Raw genomic sequence first — 10,346 nt, forward strand, 5'->3', positions numbered from 1 at the left:
ATTTTTATCTCACTTTGTTGTTTGCGTCAAAGATCAAAAAATTATGGAGGAAGTATTTCCTTACTTGGACAAAGACACTATTAATCTATTAATTCCTTTTATTGGAGAAAGAATTCTTTTTAATTTAAAATATAAAGCGGAATTAAATAATAAGGTATTTTAAATTATTTTTTATCTTAGCCATAAATGTTTGCATTTTAATTTTTTTATAAAATAAAAAAACTTATTTTAATTCTTTATATATGTACTATAGATTTATACCGATACATCAGTTGCTTGTGCATCTGATGAAAATTCCGATATTAAAATTATAGCCACTACTGGTAAATATTTCTATTTCTATTTTTATTATATTTAATTATTTATAAAAAAATTATATTATTATGGCTAATATGCATAATTGCTTTCAATTTTATTCAGACACCAGTGGCGAAGCAATAATTATTCAAGAACCAGCACTAAATGAAATCGTAAATCAAAATATAAATATTTTGGATGACAATATAATACAGCATATTCCAAACAATGACTTGGAACTTCAAAATGAAAAAATAGACAACAGATATGTAAGTAACTAATAAAAGTTTCAAAAATTTATATAAAATTTGTGGCGGCCGAGTCGACAAATTGGCAGTAGATCCTCGGCGCGCCACGAGGAATGCAGCCCGACATACACAGGTGTATGCCGGAAGGCCCGGACGCTCGGTGGAAGAAAAAGCTCCGGGCCCAGCGAGTAACAACCGCGACCGCCAGGCGGCGCGGAAAACGAGAGCTTTCTCGGGAGTCAAGAGCGGCAAGGACCGCTATATAAGCGGCACCGAGGAAGCTCCCGATATCGCCTATCTTCGATGAGTGTATGTCAGTTGCCCACAGTTCTATTGCCCACGTAGCGATTGCCCACGTATCAATAGGACACAGTGCGATTGGCCACAGCTCAATTGGACACAGATCAATTGGACACGGTTCTATTGCCCACGTAGCGATTGGCCACGTATCAAATGGACACAGTGCGATTGGACACGAAAAGTTGCCCACCGTTCAAATGACCACAGATCAGTTGCCCACCGTTCAAATGCCCACAGATCAAACGCCCACAGAAAGTGAATTTTTGTTCGTTTGCCCACGGATAAATGCCCACCGTTCAAAAGCCCACAGATCAATGGCCCACCGTTCAATGGCCCACAGATCAATGGCCCACCGTTCAATTGCCCACAGATCAGTGGCCCACCGTTCAAAAGCCCACAGATCAGTGGCCCACCGTTCAATGGCCCACAGATCAGTGGCCCACCGTTCAAAAGCCCACAGATCAATGGCCCACCGTTCAATTGCCCACAGATCAGTGGCCCACCGTTCAAAAGCCCACAGATCAGTGGCCCACCGTTCAATGGCCCACAGATCAGTGGCCCACCGTTCAATTGCCCACAGATCAGTGGCCCACCGTTCAAAAGCCCACAGATCAGTGGCCCACCGTTCAAATGCGACTTTTATATCATATACAGGGTGAATCAGAAAATGGAAGTGCCACTTACCATATAAGACTGGTTACCGCAAAATATTAATTTAATATTATTATTTATTTGTGGACGCGTTGTTTATGGATATTACTTTGTGCGAGGCAGTCAGCGGCAGGATAGAATAAAAATAGTAATTAGGAAGTAGGTATTATGCATAGTGTACAGCATAGAAAATTAATCTTATTTAACAATAATTTATTACGTTGAATTTTATAATGTACTGTTTGTTACAGGTATAAAAATAGATTTAACGAATTTTAAAAGTCGTTGCGATATAAAAAAATAACTGTATACATATATTTTGATATTTTTTAATAATCGGGAAAAAAATTAACTTACTAACTACACATTCATAACCGATAAGAAAAACAAAAGAAATCGTTACGACAAAAGTATTCACACGCAGCCGATACACATTAGAGTTCGAGTTACATCACGTTCTACGCTTGTAAATAAAATAATAGTATCTAAAGCTATAACGTATCACACTGTATCTAAGTCCATTTTGCAATCTATAAGTATTACAACTGCATGCTCGAATACTAAAAAATAAAACAAGTTACATCAGAATCTCTGCTACATTACAACGGTTTGGTAAAGCGCACTTTGGCATAAACGGATAAAAATATGTTTTACAACTACACAGTCATAAGCGACGAAAAGATACAAAAGCAACCGTGTTCGAGTTACATCACGTTCTACGCTTGTAAATAAAATAACAGTATCTAAAGCTATAACGTATCACAGTGTATTTCAATCCGTTTTGTAACTTATATGTATCAGAACTTTGTTCAAAAATAACAAACATCAGTATAAAGTTATGTTGTATCTTTTCCGCACGAAGTAACACGCCTAAAGATTTTATCTCTTAAATCTAAACATATTTTTACATAAATATGCTGTAATGTCTTATGGTTTTCTAATCCTTATGTAGGTTTCATACGAGTCGTTGCATATGGGACAACGCTTAGCTTTTAAACGTTTGATACATGTAACGCAACAGGCAAGATGTCCACAAGGTACGAAAGCATGTGTGCGCTCGTTAGTAAGGCATACCGTGCATATGTCTGAAGAAGATTTTGCTTCTGATGGACTTAGAGTTTTCGTTACATTCCAGTCTACATTTCTCGTTTGCAATTCCAAATGTGACATCTTCTTTCAGCAAAGGCTCGGCACTTCGCTGCGCCGTATTTTAATACTAAAATTGTAATTTAATTTTAGACTCAACTACAAAATTCTTTGTACAAAAGTTATTACCTTGCTCTTTTCCATAAAACGACATCGTACCGTTTGTACTGCCTCGTGATATTTCTTGAGTCCTTAATATAACGAGCAATTTTTAAACGACACTGGCAAATACAACAAGGATAACGTAGTATTCACAGCAAGCAATAACTACGACACAAGCAGCATTTACGACATATGACAAAAGCAGAATTTACGAGTAGTACAACATAAGCGATCAACACATGTCCGTATTTTTGGTTAGAAAACACGTGGCGGTGAGATCGCGCGGGAAATGTGCATTAAGCTTGATACGCAATGCACGGTACACGCAATAAAAGTAAAAAATACTATTGGTCGAAACGAACTTTTCCACTATTGGTTGTGCCTCTGCATTGTGTGTTTCCCGCGCGATCTTACCTCCACGTGTTTCCTAACCAAAGATACAGACGCGTGTTGGTCGCTAATGTCGTACCACCTATGTTTAATTGCTTTTGTCGTTTAATTTTTATATTGAAAATTGTGCTATTTGCTTTTGTCGTTTAATTACCGATCAAAAAGTTTTGCTTTGCAATAATGATTTGTCGAGATTATTTCATTCGTTCATGCAACAGAGATTCATGCAATAAGATACATCGAGCAATAATTTGTTATTTTTGAACAAAGTTCTGATACATATAAGTTACAAAACGGACTGAAATACACTGTGATACGTTGTAGCTTTAGATACTGTTATTTTATTTACAAGCGTAGAACGTGATGTAACTCGAACACGGTTGCTTTTGTATCTTTTCGTCGCTTATGACTGTGTAGTTGTAAAACATATTTTTATCCGATTATGCCAAAGTGCGCTTTACCAAACCGTTGTAATGTAGCAGAGATTCTGATGTAACTTGTTTTATTTTTTAGTATTCGAGCATGAAGTTGTAATACTTATAGATTGCAAAATGGACTTAGATACAGTGTGATACGTTATAGCTTTAGATACTGTTATTTTATTTACAAGCGTAGAACGTGATGTAACTCGAACACGGTTGCTTTTGTATCTTTTCGTCGCTTATGACTGTGTAGTTGTAAAACATATTTTTATCCGTTTATGCCAAAGTGCGCTTTACCAAACCGTTGTAATGTAGCAGAGATTCTGATGTAACTTGTTTTATTTTTTAGTATTCGAGCATGCAGTTGTAATACTTATAGATTGCAAAATGGACTTAGATACAGTGTGATACGTTATAGCTTTAGATACTGTTATTTTATTTACAAGCGTAGAACGTGATGTAACTCGAACACGGTTGCTTTTGTATCTTTTCGTCGCTTATGACTGTGTAGTTGTAAAACATATTTTTATCCGTTTATGCCAAAGTGCGCTTTACCAAACCGTTGTAATGTAGCAGAGATTCTGATGTAACTTGTTTTATTTTTTAGTATTCGAGCATGCAGTTGTAATACTTATAGATTGCAAAATGGACTTAGATACAGTGTGATACGTTATAGCTTTAGATACTGTTATTTTATTTACAAGCGTAGAACGTGATGTAACTCGAACACGGTTGCTTTTGTATCTTTTCATCGCTTATGACTGTGTAGTTGTAAAACATATTTTTATCCGTTTATGCCAAAGTGCGCTTTACCAAACCGTTGTAATGTAGCAGAGATTCTGATGTAACTTGTTTTATTTTTTAGTATTCGAGCATGCAGTTGTAATACTTATAGATTGCAAAATGGACTTAGATACAGTGTGATACGTTATAGCTTTAGATACTATTATTTTATTTACAAGCGTAGAACGTGATGTAACTCGAACTCTAATGTGTATCGGCTGCGTGTGAATACTTTTGTCGTAACGATTTCTTTTGTTTTTCTTATCGGTTATGAATGTGTAGTTAGTAAGTTAATTTTTTTCCCGATTATTAAAAAATATCAAAATATATGTATACAGTTATTTTTTTATATCGCAACGACTTTTAAAATTCGTTAAATCTATTTTTATACCTGTAACAAACAGTACATTATAAAATTCAACGTAATAAATTATTGTTAAATAAGATTAATTTTCTATGCTGTACACTATGCATAATACCTACTTCCTAATTACTATTTTTATTCTATCCTGCCGCTGACTGCCTCGCACAAAGTAATATCCATAAACAACGCGTCCACAAATAAATAATAATATTAAATTAATATTTTGCGGTAACCAGTCTTATATGGTAAGTGGCACTTCCATTTTCTGATTCACCCTGTATATGATATAAAAGTCGCATTTGAACGGTGGGCCACTGATCTGTGGGCTTTTGAACGGTGGGCCACTGATCTGTGGGCAATTGAACGGTGGGCCACTGATCTGTGGGCCATTGAACGGTGGGCCACTGATCTGTGGGCTTTTGAACGGTGGGCCACTGATCTGTGGGCAATTGAACGGTGGGCCATTGATCTGTGGGCTTTTGAACGGTGGGCCACTGATCTGTGGGCCATTGAACGGTGGGCCACTGATCTGTGGGCTTTTGAACGGTGGGCCACTGATCTGTGGGCAATTGAACGGTGGGCCATTGATCTGTGGGCCATTGAACGGTGGGCCATTGATCTGTGGGCTTTTGAACGGTGGGCATTTATCCGTGGGCAAACGAACAAAAATTCACTTTCTGTGGGCGTTTGATCTGTGGGCATTTGAACGGTGGGCAACTGATCTGTGGTCATTTGAACGGTGGGCAACTTTTCGTGTCCAATCGCACTGTGTCCATTTGATACGTGGCCAATCGCTACGTGGGCAATAGAACCGTGTCCAATTGATCTGTGTCCAATTGAGCTGTGGCCAATCGCACTGTGTCCTATTGATACGTGGCCAATCGCTACGTGGGCAATAGAACTGTGGGCAACTGCACCGCCACCTGTTGCCGTCGTACCAAATCTGCGAGCACTGCCAGCGAAATCACGCGGATCGCGAAATCACGGCATTGGTCGATAGGTTGGCGGGAGTAGATCGACAAATTGAAAGCGAGAGAGAGAGAGAGCCCGCAATGTTGCTATCGAAGCGACGGAAAAAATCCGAAACTACAATAAATTGTATTATGACGCGGCGCACAAAAAGCCTTCATTGTATAAGGAACAACAATTGGTTTTGATTCGAGATACGCAGACCCGACCGGGTCAATCGAGAAAACTTAAATCACAATATAAGGGCCCGTACATGATATCAAAGGTTCTCAACCACGGACGGTACGTAGTCACGGATGTGCCCGGGTTCAATCTCTCCGGAAAAGCATTAAACACGATTTTGTCAGCGGACAAACTTAAACCGTTTGCGACGGAATAAGGCATCTTATTATGCATTGTATTTGGTAGCGTAGAGCGACATCGCCGCATAAGATGCGTTAATCTGCGAATAACAGCGTTTAATTTACGAGTTTATATTATATTTAATCACGAAAAGTATTTCCATTTTGTTAATGTTCTTACAATTTCGATTTGATTGCGGCTATTTAGTAGTTATAAAGCGAATTATATAAATGTGATGCGAAGGCTGAGCTTCCAGTAGTTTAAGATGGTCCTTTACGGTTGTGACGTCAGAAATTAAAATTTCCACTAAATAAAATTCCTAGATCCTAGTAAAATCGATTCGACCAATAACATGAGAGTGAGGATTCTCAACCTGGTCTTTTGGATAGACGGTCCCTCTCTGTAAGAAATAATCTATGGTAGACTTTAAGAACAATAACCAATATGTTAATGATAAAACAAAACGTACAGCGACATTCTAAAAATATTTACGCATAATGTCAATTTAAAAGAACTTGATTACATTAATATATAATTTTTCCACATATTAACAATTCATGAGCCGTGCGCGACTCATTACCACCGTATACTCTCGCGCTTTCGAAAAACTTGTTCTATTAAATTGATAAAATGCAATGCGTTCTGCCAAATAATTATAGATTATTAGAATAAGTATTTTTCCTTTGAACAAAGGGCCAGCCAAGAAGGCGCCAAAAGCCAAGAGCGCGAACAATAAACAGCCCAAGATATCGGATCCTCGAGTCGCACACGCGGTCCCTAATTGCTTAATTTATGAGATACACAAAATGGAGGCGCCACGCTCTATCTGCTGACATATAATAAACATTACGGCTAAGCCGATGTCTCTGGCTGACTATTGAACACCAAAGGAAAATTCCATTGTTAAAACTCTAAGAACACGTGGAATAAACTAAATTCAATAATTTAATAATTTAATGATTGTAGAAATTAACAATCGTTTACTAAATTTTGTAATATTAAATCTGTATCACTTTCGCCAGCACTGCCACCTTTTCTTAGAGTTTACCAAATTTAATACTTTTAGTGATACCGAACGATCCTATTTAAGAATATTTTACTTAAGTACTAAAATTACTTTTAAGAAAAGAGACCACCCATGTTACCATATGAGAGCACCCCAGTACATGTATTCAGCGCCTACCGAATGGCTAACTGGCAACCATGCTTGTCAGCCGCGCTGCCATTCCACAGGCGCAGCATTGCGATAATCATAAGCGCGCCGATAATTATTATTAAAATTACTTGTCACAATTATATCTCGTCCATTGTAAATGCACGTACATATGAGCGCATATATCTTTTCCTTTTCGCAAAATTGAAACTAAGAATATTAACGTGTTTACTCTCATACATATGTACCCGCATAATTTTTATAAATAATTATTTTAATACACCCGCAAGATTTATCTGTGACTCTGAATGCTTAAAACTTAAATCGCGTGAAAATAAACTTTCGCACGGCATTAGATCAGTCGCCAATTCTAGGAATGCATAGTTTCGCGATATCTAACAATAACATTCAGAGCTACAGGTTTCAATCGCACCGCTATCAGCGCTAGGGGGACCGAAACCCCCCAAATTAATAAACAGTACATGTACGAAGAATTCCATACGATTTCTCCGCCGCTAGCCGCGTCATACCGAAAATCTAAGACGCAAAAGGCCCCCTTCCCTGTCGTCTAATGCAAGGGATGCTAACCCTATATAAGCGGGCCCGCGGCCCGAGCGAGCGTTCAGTCTTTTTCAAAAATCTACGAACGTTGTGTAATTGCGGAAGCTACCCGAGGGTCACGAAGCCGCTGTAATATAATCACGCTGCGTCTGCCTGGACCAACCAACAGACTTGTAAAGGCGCTGCGTCCATCCTTTAATAAACTCAAAGTAAGTTGATTAAAATTTTGAAATAATTCTCCCATTTCCAAACTCGATCCTCTTAATATTAAGGAAAATCGATGTAACTAGTTATTGGTACATCTACAAGCCTTAGGAGCTTAAAGAGAACGATTAAAGCGTAAAAGTTAACATTGGCCGCTAAGTCGTTCTTCTCTTCCTCCTCTGTATTAAACCATATCTTTATCCCCTAATAAATTATCAAACCGATTGCTCAAAAGTGCAGATTTATTTTTCCGCTGCGAAGCTTGCATTACGACCTGAGGGTTGTCTGCAGTACTCGCCATCTCAAAATACAAATCCTCGCATTTTGCAAATCGGATCCCTCCCATTCCTCAATATTTGCTTAATAGTATAGATTTGTTATTTCGCTGCGAAACGTGCATCACGACCAAAGAGTCGTCTGCAATACTCGCCATCTTAAATACGAATCCTGGCATTTCGCAATTTAATTTTCTTCTCCTTACAATCGTCTGTATCTTAATATACCACGATTCCACTTTTCCTTAAAATTGTCTGCAAGCATGTGCATAATCGAAACGCAGATGCACAATTGCATTACGATCTGAAGTATTGTCTGCGAATACGTGCAACTCAACCTCGATCTGCACACTTCTGCATTACAATTTCCCTTCTTTCCAATTGTCTGCGAGTAATGTGCTTAATTAGTATTTTGACGCATAGCCGCACCACGATCTGAACGGTCGTCTGCGATTCATGCAATTCAAAGATAATAGGCATACCTTCCGCATCACAATTTCCCTTTCTTATCCCATAAAATCATTTGCTTAATAGTGCAAGCTCGATGAAAATCGTCTGCATTTACGCATTATGATTCTAGATGGTATGGAGGAAAAAATATAGAGGCGGAAAGAAAAGGCGCGAAAGGGCGGAGATCTATCGGCGTTTGAGGGATCTCATCGCCGCATAGAAGGAGGCCGCCAACCATCCTTCAAGTTCTCCCCCTCCCAGCTCGTTCGGGGCACCCGAGAAGACCGCCCCGAAAGACCCGCAGCCTGGGCCATCGAAGCCCAGAGGCCCTAGAATACTTAGCATTCAAAAGGGCCATTTTATTACAGTCCACCGTCCTCCCCGAATAATTGAGACTATAGACCTTACTACTTCCGACACTGAAGTGGAAGTCCTGGGCGAAAATCCTCCCAAAACTATAGACCGTCTATTTAATAAAATTATTAGCAATTGTACACCTAAAGAGAATAAAAACTAAGATAAAAAGATCTATTCTTGTAACTTCCTACGATAAGGCAGAAACGGCTCTTGCCATCCCGGGGTATAATCGGTGCATGCAGATTGCCCCTTAAACTAAAAAAGAGCAACTCCAATCTAGACCCTAGGATACCTAGAGAGAAGAATTAAATATCGACGCTCTGGTCCTTTTCACTATTTCCCTAGAAATCCCTAAATCCATAAGCTGAGACGTCACACGGTACTTGATTTTTGTTTAAACCAACTAATCAAATTATGTTAATTACGGCTATTCAAAGGCCTCTCATTTCTTTCTTTTTATTTTATTACAGTCTATGTTAATTATTTGATTTTTTCTTTAATTGGTTGGTTGGTAAAGAGCGACTTTATGATGTTTTCTAAGTCAGTGATTATGACACTTAATAAGGTAAACAGCGTGTCCGATAGGGCGAGATATAAAAAAGGGTTATAAAATTATTGTAATCTAACGTAAATTGTTAGCCCACTGGGCAGGCAAAGCTTACTTTGTACCACGAGCGAATAAGGCACTTGCGAGCCGCAAGTAGAGTCAGACCTGGCCGAGCTGTAAAAGATTTACCACTAGCAGCGCTGTGGCGGGTCGCTTTGGCGCCGTCTGGTAGAGACCGCCAAAGCTCTTAGAGCTGTTGTATATAGACGAACGCACGTGAGCAGCACGATCGCTCAACGGGCAGCCGGCTTCGAACGGCCGTCGGCTCGGGGAGTCGTTCAGTAACGCGCAAAGGAAACGGATCGGAGATAGGACCAATAAAGTGAGACCTGACACACTTATAAAAGTTTCCTTTATTCATCCTGAGCGGCTTCCAGGGGAATCTCACTAGAAAAGAGAATTGCCTCTTACACAATAGCCTAGCTCTTCAGGGTCGCGAGATATTTCACATTTTCCGCCAAAACTTTGATCGTTAATATCTCGGTAAACAGGCGTCGTAGGGGTCTGATCAAAAACGCGGTTTAAAGGGCTTGGAAGCCGGCGTCGAACGACGAAGACAGATTTAGTTTATCTTTTCTAGATCGCGAGATATTTTATTCAAGTCGTTTCATGAATGTCAGTATTAATGCTGTATTGGCGGATCATAATCGCGTTACATTTTACGTTTGTTTTTTGCGTTATTTATATGTTTCTATACTAATTCTTATTTAGCATGTAAATTTACA

General features: G+C 38.9%; 1 long non-coding RNA gene across 1 annotated transcript; it reads right to left on the reverse strand.

Annotated features, from left to right (window-relative positions):
• Window positions 1–1,674: 1,674 nt before the first annotated feature.
• Window positions 1,675–2,705, reverse strand: LOC139112384 (uncharacterized). Its single transcript, XR_011547372.1, has 2 exons — window positions 2,571–2,705; window positions 1,675–2,056 (listed from the first exon to the last, which is right to left on the reverse strand). It is a non-coding gene; the product is annotated as an uncharacterized lncRNA (long non-coding RNA).
• Between the last annotated feature and the right edge of the window lie 7,641 nt (window positions 2,706–10,346).

This window comes from Cardiocondyla obscurior, linkage group LG28, assembly GCF_019399895.1.
Source record: "Cardiocondyla obscurior isolate alpha-2009 linkage group LG28, Cobs3.1, whole genome shotgun sequence".
NCBI classification, from domain to species: Eukaryota; Metazoa; Arthropoda; class Insecta; order Hymenoptera; family Formicidae; genus Cardiocondyla; species Cardiocondyla obscurior.